Consider the following 14,765-nt stretch of genomic DNA (forward strand, 5'->3'; position numbering starts at 1 on the left):
TGTTAATTGCCTACTTGTCATACCTGCTCTGAACGTGTTTTCCTAAAAAAATATTCTTTTTTTATTGATGAAAAGTGTTTTTAGCCATTCTTCTAACATGAGATACAGTTCAAGCTCAATATAATGGAACCTCAATTTGGCACGATCCGCAGTATGCAACAAACTTTTCTTGCCTAATCTTAGCTTCTTTTAACCCAATGTATTTATTGACTGTATACATGCTGTCGGGCTAGTTGATTCATCATTCAAGCTTATTTTATTTCAAATGCCCGTCTTGTCCTTCGGGTCCGTATCTTACTTTGCACTACTCTTAAGCTACGCAAAAAAAAGTGTCACTGCAAACAAAGGCCATATCTGGGGACTTAGGATCTCGTGCCGGCCGCCAGCAGTCAACACACCGAGAGATCTCAAGTCCCGAACGGTGCAGTGGTGCATGTACGCAACCCACGTGTGTTAACATGTATTGCCGCCCTGTCTGCGTGAACATTTACGTGCCTTGCGACGTTTGCCGCTGTACAGAGGCTACCTGGGAAGTTAATGCCGATGATTGTAACACGACATGACCCACAACTGAGGCTTAGTGGCAAAGTGATGCTGACACTCACTAGCGCAGCGGGTATTAACGATCCTTGTAGCATTAAATTCAAAGTATTTATGTTTAAAGAGATAAATATAATTCATTCTTTGGTGCTGTCTATACTTTTATTAAAATTCTTTCGTGGTAGAAATTTCCGCATTTAATTATGAATATGTTTAATGGCTGTCTCGATGTATCATTCTTGTGGCCAAAGCTCTAAAGGTTCGCTGATTCAAGTGTCATGCACTTAGTTCTTTTCTTACTAAGCTTCGTAGTGAAAGAATGCTACTTGTATGCATAATAGGAAACTTCAATTGCTGTTCAACAATAAATAAATTCTCCGAATTTGCAAAATGGCGGTGTTTTCTGCGTTAAATATTTCCATTATTATTATTATTATTATTATTATTATTATTATTATTATTATTATTATTATTATTATTATTATTAAATACGGAAACCTACAAGCACACAAAGGAAACAGGGAGGGAGCAAGCTGACAACTGCCACCAAGAGGGGCGCAACGCCTGCCTACTCTTTCGGGAGTAGGGAAGAGAAGAGCCGGATATAGGAAAGAAAATAGGAAATAAAATGAGAGACATGGACAAAAGAAAGTAGGAACACGGTAAACACATCTATAAAACGTTCCATCACAATTGGTTTGCAGGTGCGTCACATTTTATGTTATTAGAAAACTTAGAGCTCAAGAAAGAAGCTGCACGGAGAAAAGGCACACACACCACACTTTCCTTTTCTGCATCCAGTGTCTTTCTTGCGCTCTAAGTTTTCTGATAATGCATTACGAACTAGTCCACCTATCCATCCTATTACAGGTTGTTTTTCATCTTGACACGTGTAGTTGTTTATCTTTATCGGGTGACCGCGTTTCGCCGCCTAACAAATGTTATCGCACAGTGCAGGACGCGCCTGCATGTGTCAGAAGTTTCTCGAAAGTTATCGATGGTTCTATCCGCTCTCTGTTGTTACCGAACCTTGTGTAATCTGATTTCATCGCGTGACGCGAATGGTGTAGGCCTTTTTGGAAAACATGCGGGCACCAGCGATCACTCTGGAACCATAGATGACTGATGTATAAAAGCCGACGCGCCTGACCCACTGATCATATTTCGACGATCGCCGACTGTGTTGGCCACTATCGTTGTACTTTAAGTGTAGCCTGTTTTTATGGGCACAGGTTCGCCCAATAAAAGTTGGTTTAGTCTTTCACAGTATTGCTACTGCGTTCTTTACCGCCACTAGCACATGACATCTGGTGGTGGTGCTTTGCATTCATGTACCGGACGCTCTCGCAAAGCCGTGACCCAAGACTGAACGCGGAAGACAACACCAACGTCTCCAAGAGCCAGCAAGGTAGCCGCAGGCTGCAAGGACTGCCCCCGGGGCACGGACTTTTGCCTGAGACGACCAGAAAGATCGTCGCCAAGTCAACCCTAATGGCAGCTCCAACAGCCCCATCGCACTGCAGCAGCCCAGGGAGCCTCCCACGTTCCGCGATTCAACATTCGAGGACCCGGAAAGCTGGCTTCAGACATATGAGATGGTCGCTTCATGTAACAGCTGGAACAGCACCGATAAACTGCGACATGTCTTTTTCGCATTGGAAGAAGCCACCAGGACTTGGTTCGAGAACCGAGAAGCCACCTTAACGACGTGGGACCTGTTCCGAAGCGGCTTCCTGCAGACATTCACTAGCGTCGTACGCCGGGAATGAGCCCCAGCACTACTAGAAACCCGAGTGCAGCTGCCTAACGAGACCACCGCGATTTTTACAGATGAAATGAGCCGCCTATTCCGCCACGCCGACCCGGAAATGTTTGAAGAGAAGAAAGTCCGCCTACTCATGCATCGTGTGAAAGAACTTCTCGCCGGAATGATACGAAGCCCACCGAAGACCGTCGACGAGTTTCTTCGCGAGGCCACCAGCATCGAGAAGACGCTCGAAATGTGGCACCGCCAATTCAACCGCCGCACAAACTCTACAAACTACACCGGAGTTCAATCACTGGCCACCGACGATCTGCGCTAGACTATCAGAGCAGTCGCACGGGAAGACCCGCAGAAGTTGTACCCAAGGTCGCAGCCTCAAGTGGCGTCAGTCACCGAAATCGTGAAAGAGGTTCAGCGATCGCTTGTAGTTCCTGAGGTGCAACCACAATGATGGCAGCCCCAGCCGGAAGCGATGACCTACGCCGCCGTCGCCCGCCGTCAAGGTACCCCTCCGCGACCGCGCCAAGACCATGTAAAGCCGCGATTACGTCATTCAGCGCCGCCGCCGCCAGCACACCCACCCGTCGTCCATCGCAGCTACGTGAGGAAGGCTGACATTTGGCACGCACCCAACCAACGCCCCTCTGCTACCATTGCGGGGAAGCAGGCCACATATACCACCGATGTCTACCACGAGATGGGACTACGAGGGTTCGCTGTCAACGAGCCGCGCCCTCAACAGGGTGAGCACCCACGTGACGTCGCCGATTACCTGGCCACCACTCAGTGGAGCCCTCGACGACCATCCCGTTCACCATCACCATGCCGTTACCTGTAGCCGCAGCACCAACCGTACACTGGCCCAGCCCGTGGCCGGTCCGTCAGCCCATATCTGGAAAACTAAAACCAGAAACCGATGGAGATGCGGTTGCGGTTCGTCTAAATGACGATCCTCCGCCGACGATGAAGACGCCGAAGATACTATCTAGACGACATAACGAGAAGCCGCCATCCCGACGAAGCCTGGAAGCAAAAAATGCACCGACCAAGGACCTGACGAGGCGACTTACCAGCCACGCGTCTAAGTGACGCAGCCGTGATCCGACGCCAACACTTAACTGCAAAGCAAAACAAAGAGCCACCGACCTCGACGTGTTGCTCGACTACCACGCAGTCACCGCACTAGTAAACACAGGAGCCGACCACTCCGTCATGAGTGGAGCTTTGCCGCCAAGTTGAAGAAAGTTAGTGTCGGAAGGCCCCCAAATTCGGACCGATGGAGGACACCTAATAACGCCGACGGGAATCTGCACCGCAAGAATTAGTTCATGACCGGACCTACCCTGCCACCTTCGTTACCCTCCAACAGTGTTCACAAGATGTCATTCTTGGCATGCGCTTCCTGAACCAACACGGCGCAATCATCGACTTGAAGTCGAAGTCAATAACGCTGTCGGAAGATCAAGCGATACCGCCGGGGAGCTGTCGTAGTCACCACGCCTTGAGTGTGCTCGAAGATCAACTGAGCATCCCGCCTCGCTCCAGCATAATTATTTCCGTGGGCACCGGAACACCCGCGGACATAGGTGTCATCGAGGGCGACCAACGTCTACTGTTCGACCGTGAAATTTGCGTCGCAAGAGGCATCGCTGAACTCCAAGGAGGGAAAGCGGAAGTAATGCTAACCAACTTCAGCCAGGAGTTCAAGCACATCAACAAGGGCACGACGATCGCGTACATCAAGGAAATTGTGGAAACCAGCAATGCGTTTGTCCTCGCGGACCCTGGCCTCATCTACCCCGACGGCCATAGTTCCCGAACCATACTTAGACATAAATGCAAGTCGCCCCATGATTAAGCAGCAACACCTCAGAAATCTGCTCCGACGATAGAAAGACTGCTTTCCGAGGACATGGAGGATTCGACAAACATCAGTCGCAAAGCATCGCATAATAACTGAAGAGTGCGCTCGACCACTCCGCCAGAGCCCTTACCGAGTTTCGACGCGAGAACCTGAAGCTATTAGGCATCAAGTAGACGAAATGCTGCGCGACATCATCCAGCCGTCGAAAAGCCCGTGGGTATCTCCTGTAGTCTTGATGAAGAAAAAAGACGGAACCCTATGTTTCTGCGTCGATTATTATCGACTCAACAAGATCACGAAGAAGTACGTATTCCCCTTCCCACGGATAGACGACGCATTGTATCGACTCTGCATCAATGAATACTTGTCGATGGACCTCAACCCCGCAGGGGCGTCTGCGTCAGCAGGCGTTTGGTGCGTTGCGACACCACGGACCCGAGCACGTGAGGGTTGGACCCTCCCGCGTGTAGCCGTGCGCGGCTTAGCCCTGTCCGGGGAAAGGGGGATCCTTGAGGTTGAGCCGATGCCAGGTGCTCGGACCTTTAAGGCCCCCCGGCGGAGGCAACACACCTCTTTGGCCTCTGCTTCACGTAGACGGCACCCCCGGACTGACCCACCCGGGGGAAATCGGTAGTTGCCTTTTCCTGTCTCTCTCTTCCTCCAGCCTTCGACTTTCTCTCACTTTTCATCTTTCCTGTCTTCTCCTTCCTTCCGCTTACTTCCAAATTTTCCAGGCAGCAAGGGTTAACCTTGTGTGAATAGCCAACCTAGGTTATCTCATATTTGGTTATAGTGATAACGTACAGCTGGCGTTTGCAGGACCTGTTCTTACAGTCCCTGTAGCGTCCCCTTGTAGGACTCTACGGTGGGTGGCTGGCGTTATTGCCGAAAATTCAATCCCTTTATGGCAACCTCTTTCCCTCCGCTTCCTGATCGCCCTCACAAAAGAGGGCGCACCGATGATGTTTTCCAGTTCCTTGGACGTCAAAGACCAAACTTCCCACGTTACCATGTCATCCACTAAGAAAAATCCGATAAACAAGTACGAAACATTTCCCCTTTTCTAGTTTCTAGGTCCTTAACTGATGTCCTTGGTCCAGGCTACAAGGTATCAAGGCTGGCAAGTGGTGATCTCCTGTTAGAGCTCCATGATCAGAAACAGTACGAAAAGTTGCCCAGTCTAGTATTATTTGGAGATGTTCCACTAACAATGACTCCACACCGCACTCTCAACACCACCCGCGGCGTTGTCTCGGATGACGATTTGCTCCAGCTGACAGAGGCTGAGCTCCTGGAGGGCTTCAGTGATCAGAATGTTGTCAACGTGAGAAGAATTAAGATGAGAAGAGATGGAAAAGAAATTCAAACAAAGCACCTAAAAATTGGAGGACGCTTAAGCTTCGCCTTCAAGAGTGGGACGCGACAGCGTTCCCGTCGACCCGCCAAGGGGTATAAGACAATGCGCTACGGCACAGCAATCACTTACGATGCGCCCCGCATCGGACTTAGCGCCCACCTATCACGCGGTGAGCGTCGAGCAAGGCAGCGTTCGGCGCGTCAACGAAACGTGCGCCTGAGCGAACGAAACGAACCAAAGAACTCGGTGTCTCGGAGGGGAAACGATCTACGCCAGCCAAACGTCGTGATCGGCACGGGCAGAGAGATAGATAGTAATCTAAACCGGATGCACGGCGAAGCGTCGTCAGGGGAGAGGGAGTCCTGCGACGCGCCTGGCAGCGGTCCCAATGCGCGCGCGGCGCGCCTCCTGTCGGGGCAGCGCCGTACATTGAGAGGAGGGGGTCTTCTGTGTTTGCCGCAAGATGGCTCTGCGTGTGCGGAAAGCGCAGAAGAAATGCAGCGGAAACGCACTTCGCAACTCGTGTAATTGTGACTTCTGTACGTTACATGTTCATAATTACCGATATACACCGCAGTATAACTTTCCACGGCTCGTTTCGAAGGCAACACCGGATTCACTAGAGGCGCGTTTGCACCGCTTGGAAGCATCGAACTCGTGGCTGAGTGGTAGCGTCTCCGTCTCACACTCCGGAGACCTGGGTTCGATTCCCACCGGGCCAATCTTGGAAGTTGCTTTTTATTTATGAAGCGCCTGCCGTGATTTATCGCTCACGGTCAACGCCGCCGACGCCGACACCCGACGCCGACGACACCGGCTTTTCTGCGACACGAGCTCCTTAACGCTATCGCGTTAATACTCACATTTGCTTCAAGTATTTTGCCCGAGTCTGTAGAGGCGGGGTACATCAAGCTCCGTGTCCGACCATATGTGCCGAATCCCCTAAGATGTTTCAAATGCCAGCGTTTCGGCCACAGTTCGCAGAGCTGCCGGGGCCGCCAAACATGTGCGAAATGTAGTGCCCTTGAACACGCCACTGAAGCTTCTAATAACTCTTTTCACTGTGTAAACTGTGACGGGGATCACGCCGCGTACTCGCGGTCGTGCCCCTCCTGGAAGAAGGAAAAAGAAATTGTAACGATAAAAGTAAAAGAGAATATATCGTTCAAAGAGGCACGAAGGCGGGTAGCATACCTGCCAAAGAAAAGCTTTGCCGAAGTGGCGCGTCAGGGGGCAGTGCCACAACGGCCTCCGGCAACTGTCCGGCCCACAAATAGTGAGTCGGCAGTCACGCCATCTGCCCCCACGGTGGTCGCAGCTAGCACTGCTCCACCAACCGAGCAGAAGGGACTACCAACCCCCAAGGTGGGCGCAGCCGAGACTGCCCCAACCTCCCCGGCCTCTTCCAGTGCTGGCAACAGCCGGCGCAGCCAAATCCCTCAGGGAGCCCCATCGACCTCCTGCCTGGTGGGCGCAGGGGTCCTGCCCTCCAAGGCGGGACTCTCTCGGGAAACATCTCGCTCGCAAGAGCACGTGTCCAGCGCCTCACAAGAGGCAATGGACACTACACCTATTCTCAAGGTGCACCAAGCGCCTAAGGAGCGGCGAGGCTCCCTCGAACGCTCCAGAAAGGGTAGAACCCCCGTTACAGGGCCTCGAAAGAGCTCTGTAACCTAAGGCATCACCTCCGTTTCCGTAAACACAGCACCAATTTTTTCTTCAATATGGATACACAAATCATTCAATGGAATGTCAGAGGTCTTCTTAGGAATCTCGAGGATCTACAAGAACTCATCCACCAACACAATCCAAAAGTGCTGTGTTTACAGGAAACATACTTAAAACCAAAACACACAGATTTTCTTCGACAACACGTTACTTTTCGCAAAGACCGCGATGATGCTGTCGCATCATCGGGTGGTGTTGCCATTGTAATTCAAAAAAGCATAGCGTGTCAACGTTTGCAGCTACGAACGGCCCTCGAAGCAGTGGCGGTTCGAGTTTTCCTGCTAAACAAACTCAGCACTATTTGTTCACTTTACATACCCCCACATTACAAGCTACACAAACCTTAATTTCAGTCCTTCATAGATGAACTGCCAGAACCTTATGTTGTTCTTGGCGGTTTCAATGCACACAACACGTTGTGGGGAGACTCTCGTATCGATGCGCGAGTTCGTCTCGTTGAACAGTTCCTTTTTTCTTATGGAGCCTGCCTTCTAAATAAGAAAGAACCCACATATTACTCTCTTGCAACCAGAACCTTTTCGTCAATAGATCTTAGTATAGTTTCCGCGTCTATACTGCCCGAACTCGAATGGGAAGTTACGAGCAATCCTTACGGGAGCGGTCACTTCCCCGTACTGTTAAGAACATCCAAAGAAAATGAATTTCCTCCACAAGCTCCTAGGTGGAAAATAGATACAGCCGACTGGGAGAAATTTCGAACACTATCTAACATCTCATGGGCTGATATGTCTTCTCTAGAAATCGATGCCGCTGTGGAGTATTTTACGGCGTTCATAATAGATGCCGCATCTAAATGCATATCTGAAGGAAGCGGCATGGCATGCAGATGGCGTGTCCCGTGGTGGAACGATTAATGTAGGATTGCTCGTAAGAAACAGAAAAAAGCGTGGGGGTTGCTACGTGCTTTCCCCACTGCAGAGAATCTCATTAACTTTAAGAAAGTAAAATCTCAAGGCAGGAGAACCCGCAGGCAGGCCAGAAGAGAAAGTTGGCAGAACTTTCTATCGAGTATTAACTCGTTTACAGATGAGGCCGAAGTCTGGAACAGGGTAAATAGAATTAGAGGTCGACCAACGTACTCACTCCCTCTGGTAAATACACAGGGCGATACACTGCAAGATCAGGCAGACTCACTTGGGGAGCACTTTGAGAGCGTGTCAAGTCCAACAAATTATTCAGAATCCTTTCTCAAACACAAACAAATAGAAGAATGTAAGCCACTCATAAGGAAATGTCGAAAGAATGAACCATACAACTGTCCTTTTAGTATTGCGGAGTTCAGAGCTGCCTTGAGATCATGCAAGAGCTCCGCAGCGGGCTCTGACAGAATCATGTATGAAATGATCAAAAACCTACACAATGACACCCAAGCTACACTACTCACAATTTTCAACACTATTTGGGCTGCGGGATACTTTCCAACTGCATGGAAAGAAGCAATTGTGGTCCTTGTTTTGAAGCAGGGGAAGGACTCATCCATGGCGGCAAGCTATCGCCCAATAGCTCTTACAAGCTGCCTGTGTAAGGGTTTTGAAAAAATGAATAATCGCAGACTCATACACTTCCTTGAACTCAACAATATACTTGATCCCTATCAGTGTAGCTTCAGAGAAGGCCGGTCGACAACAGATCACCTTGTACGCATTGAAGGACATATTCGGGACGCATTTGTACATAAGCAGTTTCTCATGTCAATATTCCTTGACATGGAGAAGGCATATGACACAACATGGCGCTACGGCATCTTGCGAGACTTGTTGGAAATGGGCATCTGTGGCAATATGCTGAAAATAATTGAAAGCTATTTGTTGAATCGAATCTTCCGAGTGAAAATCGGCAACGTATTGTCGCGACCTTTCACACAAGAAACAGGTGTACCACGGGGAGGCGTGCTGAGTTGTACGCTCTTCATCGTGTAGATGAACTCGCTTCGTGCTTCGCTACCACCTGGCATTCTTTATTCTGTCTACGTTGACGACATTGAAATCGGCTTCATATCCTGTAACCTCTCAGTTTGCGAGAGACAGGTGCAGCAGGGCTTGAACAAGATTTCCAAGTGGGCAGACAAAAACGGATTTAAAATCAACCCCCACGAAAGCTCTTGTGTTCTTTTTACAAAAAAGAGAGGCCTGTTTCCGGATCCTTCCTTAGAACTGTGGGGACACCAAATACCTGTCAACAAAGAGCACAAATTTCTGGGTATTATACTTGATTACAAACTCACTTTCATTCCACACATTAAATATCTGAAAGAAAAATGTCTAAAAACTATGAACTTAATGAAACTTCCATCCCAGACTACATGGGGTAGTGAGAGGAAGTGTTTAATGAACCTATACAAGAGCCTAATTCGATCTCGATTGGATTATGGTGCTGTAGTATATAACTCTGCCGCCCCGAGCGCACTAAAAATGCTAGACGCAGTCCACCATCTAGGAATCCGACTGGCCATGGGGCTTTCAGAACGAGTCCCATACTAAGTCTATATGTAGAATCAAATGAATGGTCTCTCCACCTACAGAGATCATACATCAGCTTTACATATTTCCTTAAAATACGCTCCAATCCTGAACATATATGTTTTCATAACGTGTGGGGATCGCACGCGCATCCCGATATCTCCGGAGCGGCCACGCGGTTATCACGCGATAATCACGTGCTCGCTCGCGGAGGGTAGCGAGGAGAGGGCACCTTCGCCACTCCCGCTGCTCTTCGCGCCTGGCCGCGACGCTGCAGCCAAGGCACCCCGTGCCCTCCTTTCCCTTTCTTGGAACCGGGGAGACTCCTCTCCGCCGCTCGGGAGAAGCGCTATTCCCCCGACGGATCTTTGTCTCACGGCGGAAGAGCTAGCGAACGGCCGCATCTCAAATCAGCCGCTGAGACCGCCGCACGCCGTCCCCCTGTGGCGCCCGGACCTTGGTGTGCGACTCACCGCCCCAGGGCCCGAGCGCGGATCCACTTTTGGGTGAGCTGAACCCTTATCAGCCTCTTTTGTGGTTCCCACATTGTGCGGTTTTGTTTCACCCCAGACGTGCGGAATGCTCCGCCGCTGAGGTTTTGTGTTGTGTTGTATTTGTGTGTGTTGTGGCTGTTGCTGTCTGTTGGAACCATTGTACACCAAGGTGAATAAACACCTTAGGTCGAGACTCACCCTGTCCCCACTGGCCTGAACCCGCCGTGGTCGCAACTCACTGCGAACCGCGGGTTAGGGGTCACAGCTCTGACTGCTAGGGCTGCTGCGAAAGTGCTAGGGAGCGACTGCCGCTCCGCCGGCGCTGTGCGATCCAGAGAAGGGTCAGGTGCGCACGCGCGAGCCTGAGTAATACCCCTATATTTGGCGCCCAACGTGGGGCCAGAGGTGTGACAGGTTGAGTCTGTTTGTGTGAGTGTCTGCCAATGCACGAACGAACCATGGCAGCATACGGGGCTGATTTACAGCCGTTGTATACGCTGTCGCAGGTTGCTACCAACAGGCAACAATTCGAAGCGGCGGTAACTGCTACCGCTCAGTCATGCCCTGCGGCGAACATTAGCCCTGGGAATTTGATAAGCTTCGAAGAGGGTAGCGCTACACACGAGGCGCTCTCTCCGGCAGGATGTACCCTTGAAGGCGTGAGGCACATTTCGCCGAACCCTTCGCAAGTGTTTGCGGAGAGCATGGAGCCACTGCGGCATACTTGCTCGACGCGTTCTGCTCCTGTGCCAGGCATTACTGGCCAGAGCGAGCCTCAGCAGGCGCTGTTGCAGGATGCGATGCGCTTGATTGAGAGGTTGACAGGTGCCGTGCAGAACACTCTGCTGACATCTGCCGCCGCTGCTAGACCGAGAGTGAGGGTGGACTTACCCACCTACAGCGGGTATCATGATTCAGTTAGCGTCAACGAATACCTCGATCGCGTGCTGACTTACCAGCGCGCAACGGGGCTGTCCGATGACGAGATGCTGGAACGCGTCGTACCAGTGTCGTTAACTGATCACGCTGCCCGCTGGTTCCGGCTTACTGGCTACCGGTCTAGCACGCTGGCGGAGTTCCGAGCGGGATTACGCGAGGAATTCCTGCCCGCAGATTACGAGCGTCGTCTGCGGCGCGAGTTGGAGCTACGTACTCAGCATCCGGACGAATCCTTGCTCGAGTACGTCAGGGCGATGGACGAACTTTATCGTACCGCTGACCCTACCGCTCCGAACTGCGATAAGGTGGAGAGAGTCACACGACAAGCTCATCCCACCTTCGCAGCGTACCTAAGAGGCAGCAAGTTCAGGGATTTGGATGAGCTGGCCTCGGAGGCAAAGCGCATACAGGCGGACATACTCGCCTTGCGCTCGTACCGACCTCCACCCCCAGCGTCGAGGGCACTTGAGCCGCGATGCGCGTGGAACGGGGACACTTTTCGCACTCGTTCCGGTGGAGATGGTGTGGTTGCTTTCAGTGACGGACAAATGAGAAACGGTTGGGGCTTATCTGACCGGGCTCTCGACCCGTACACTTATGCCATGCGTGCAGCATGCGCTGCCGATGGCCGAGGTATGCAGAATCGTGGTCGATATGCCGGCTCGATGATGCGAGAGCAGAGCGTGCCTGCAAGGGAGCAGTCGATACAGAGGAATAACGGTCAAACGGCGCGAGGCACTGGACGCCAAGCCCGTCAAAGGCCGGCTCTCCTCTGTTATCGGTGCAACCAGCCGGGGCACTTCGCCCGGGATTGCAGACAGCCTGCGAACCGAGAGCACGCGCTTTCGGGAAACGAGCGGGGCCGCCGCTGAGCAGTGCTGCATGGCCGGCGGCGGTTACAGCGGTGCGAAGTGAGACACACGAACTCCTTGCCCCGCTGGCTTGTCGTTTTGGATTGCCCAGCGACACGCCAGTCCCGCTCATAGAGGTTACAGTCGCCCGGCGCAGGTTTTTTGCGCTGTTAGACACAGGAGCAAGCGCTTCACTATTTGGCGACGAGGTGTGTGAACATCTCCGTCGGAACGCTATCCGACTGAGAGAGAGTAATGTGACCTTCCGACTGGCCAGCGGCACGGCACACGCGAGCTGTGCTGCTAGGCTTGTGGTGCGGTGGGAGAAACGAGTGAGGCGACAGCGCCTAGCTCACCTTCCCGGCCTGTCGGTTCCTATAATTCTTGGTAGAGATTTCCTCGCCAAGACGGGCATTGTTATTGACGTCTGCAACGGAGGATATAGGGAGCGAGCACGTGGCACCCTGAAACCTTTCGTTTCATTTCAAAAAGCGTCAGAGACAACTTCGTTCGATGATGCTTCGCGCGCAGACCGACCAAACGATTGCCCGAAAAGGTCCCTCAGAACGGTTGCGGCCGGGTCGAAATGCCGTCCGGTCAACCGCGCTGAGAAAAGAGGCGCGGAGGGGAACTGCTCCCCTCCCGCACAGCCCGTAACCCCCGCTGCGGTGGCAGACTGTGCCGCAGTGAGGGGCGAACGATACCACCCGCTGCTGGACGACTCAAGCAGTTTGTCGGGGGAAGAAAAGGCTCGCCTCTCAGCACTTCTGACTGAATATGATGCCGTATTCACAGAGCGGCCTGGTTGCACTACGCTATACAGGCACAAAATTGAGACAGGTGACGCCTCTCCGTGGAAGTGTAATCCTCGGCCGGTGAGTTTGGCTAAAAGGAAAGCACTAGACAGCGCTCTGGACGAACTGCTCGATACAGGCGTTGTTGAAAGGTCGGACAGCCCATGGGGTTTTCCTGTGGTGTTGGTTCCTAAAAAGGATGGGACGCCCCGCCTTTGTGTTGACTATCGCCGCCTGAACGAGGTGACACGCAAGGACGCATATCCGCTTCCTAGCATTCCCTCGATCGTATCCAACGTTGGCGGAGCGAAGTACTTCACTACGCTCGATGCAAGCAGAGGATACTTTCAGGTGGAGGTAGATCCCTGTGACCGAGAGAAGACTGCCTTCACTTGTCACAGGGGACTTTTCCAGTTTACCCGTATGCCATTCGGACTTGTCGGTGCGCCTGCGACTTACCAGCGCCTGATGGACCGTGTCTTGGGTGACGCAAGGTGGCACCACGCTCTTGCTTACCTGGACGATGTTGTGGTATACTCGCGTACCTTTGATGGGCACTTACGCCATCTCAGGGACGTGTTGGAGCGTCTGAGGTCTGCGGGGATAACGCTAAACCCGACCAAGACCCAGATTGCAGCAACCCGAGTAACGCTACTGGGGTTTGAACTGGATAATGGACGCCTTCTACCGTGTGATGACAAGGTTCAGGCATTATTGAACTACCCGTCACCGGAAGACATAGGCGGACTGAGACGCTTTTTGGGGCTGGCGAATTTCTATCGACAGTTCATCCCAAACTGCGCTGCACTGCAAGCCCCCTTGACAATGCTGTTGAGGAAAGGTGAACAGTGGAGGTGGGGTCCCGAGCAAGAGGAGGCACTGCGCAACCTCGTAAACGCGCTCGTGGAAACCACCGAGTTAAGGCTACCTGATTTGAACAAAGAATTTGTCATTCATACGGACGCCAGCGACCTTGGCCTAGGAGCGGTTTTGCTCCAACAGCACGAAGGTAGCTTGCGCCCGGTAGCTTTTGCCAGCCGCTCTTTGACTCCCGCAGAGAAAAATTACTCCGTGACAGAAAAGGAATGTCTGGCGATCATTTTCGCTCTCAAAAAGTTTGACTACTATATTGATGGAGTCCCATTCATAATTGAGACCGATCATATGGCATTAACTTGGCTTAGGCGCCTAGGAGAGCCGAGCGGCCGGCTCGCGCGATGGGCACTTCTCCTGCAGCGATACGATTTTACCGTTCGCTACAGGAGAGGAAAGAACAACGTTGTGGCGGACGCACTTTCGCGCGCGCCCGTTGACTGTGAGAAGAGTGATATTACTACTCAACTCACCTCGCCCGAAACTGAGCTTGAGAGCGGACTAACCGCTGCGACGATTGAGGTTGTCAGGAGGGGTAATATTAATACCCATCGTGACCCCTCAGTGACTCAGCCTAAGAGCAGAGTAACTGCTACAATGCTCGACGGCGCTGGTCCCGAAGGAAGGGCGGATGAACCCCCTTCTCAGGACGAAAGCGTGAACCACTTGGACTGCGTCAGTTCAGTGGGGAGCGTGTTCGGCAGAAAGGAGCTGTTAGAGGCACAGCGGGAGGATCCGTTTTGTAAGAAAGTGTTTGAGGGGCTCCGGGAGCCCGGCGGCGCGGCCGCGGCGCACATGGACGCAGCTGGTATTGCTGTGGGTGCGCGGCGCTCTGAAACAGCTGGTAATGCTGTGAGCGCGTTGGATTCCTACCTGCTAGACTCTGACGGCGTCCTGCTGAGATACATTCCCGCGGAGAAGAATACACACGAGTCCTTCAAAGCGGTGATTCCACGCACGCTGAGAGGAGCACTTTTACGCTACTTTCACGATACGTGCCTGGCCGGGCATGCAAGTGGCCCTAAGACTTATCTAAAGTTGTGCCGTTTTGCTACCTGGCCTGGAATGAAGCGGGAGGTG

At 52.1% G+C, this 14,765-nt stretch overlaps 1 protein-coding gene across 1 annotated transcript in view; it reads left to right on the forward strand.

The window, feature by feature from the left end:
• Positions 1–14,765, forward strand: part of LOC139057634 (spartin-like) — a 47,478-nt gene that overhangs the window by 11,594 nt on the left and 21,119 nt on the right. The gene's annotated exons all lie outside the window — the stretch shown is intronic.

Source organism: Dermacentor albipictus, chromosome 3, assembly GCF_038994185.2.
Source record: "Dermacentor albipictus isolate Rhodes 1998 colony chromosome 3, USDA_Dalb.pri_finalv2, whole genome shotgun sequence".
Taxonomy (NCBI): Eukaryota; Metazoa; Arthropoda; class Arachnida; order Ixodida; family Ixodidae; genus Dermacentor; species Dermacentor albipictus.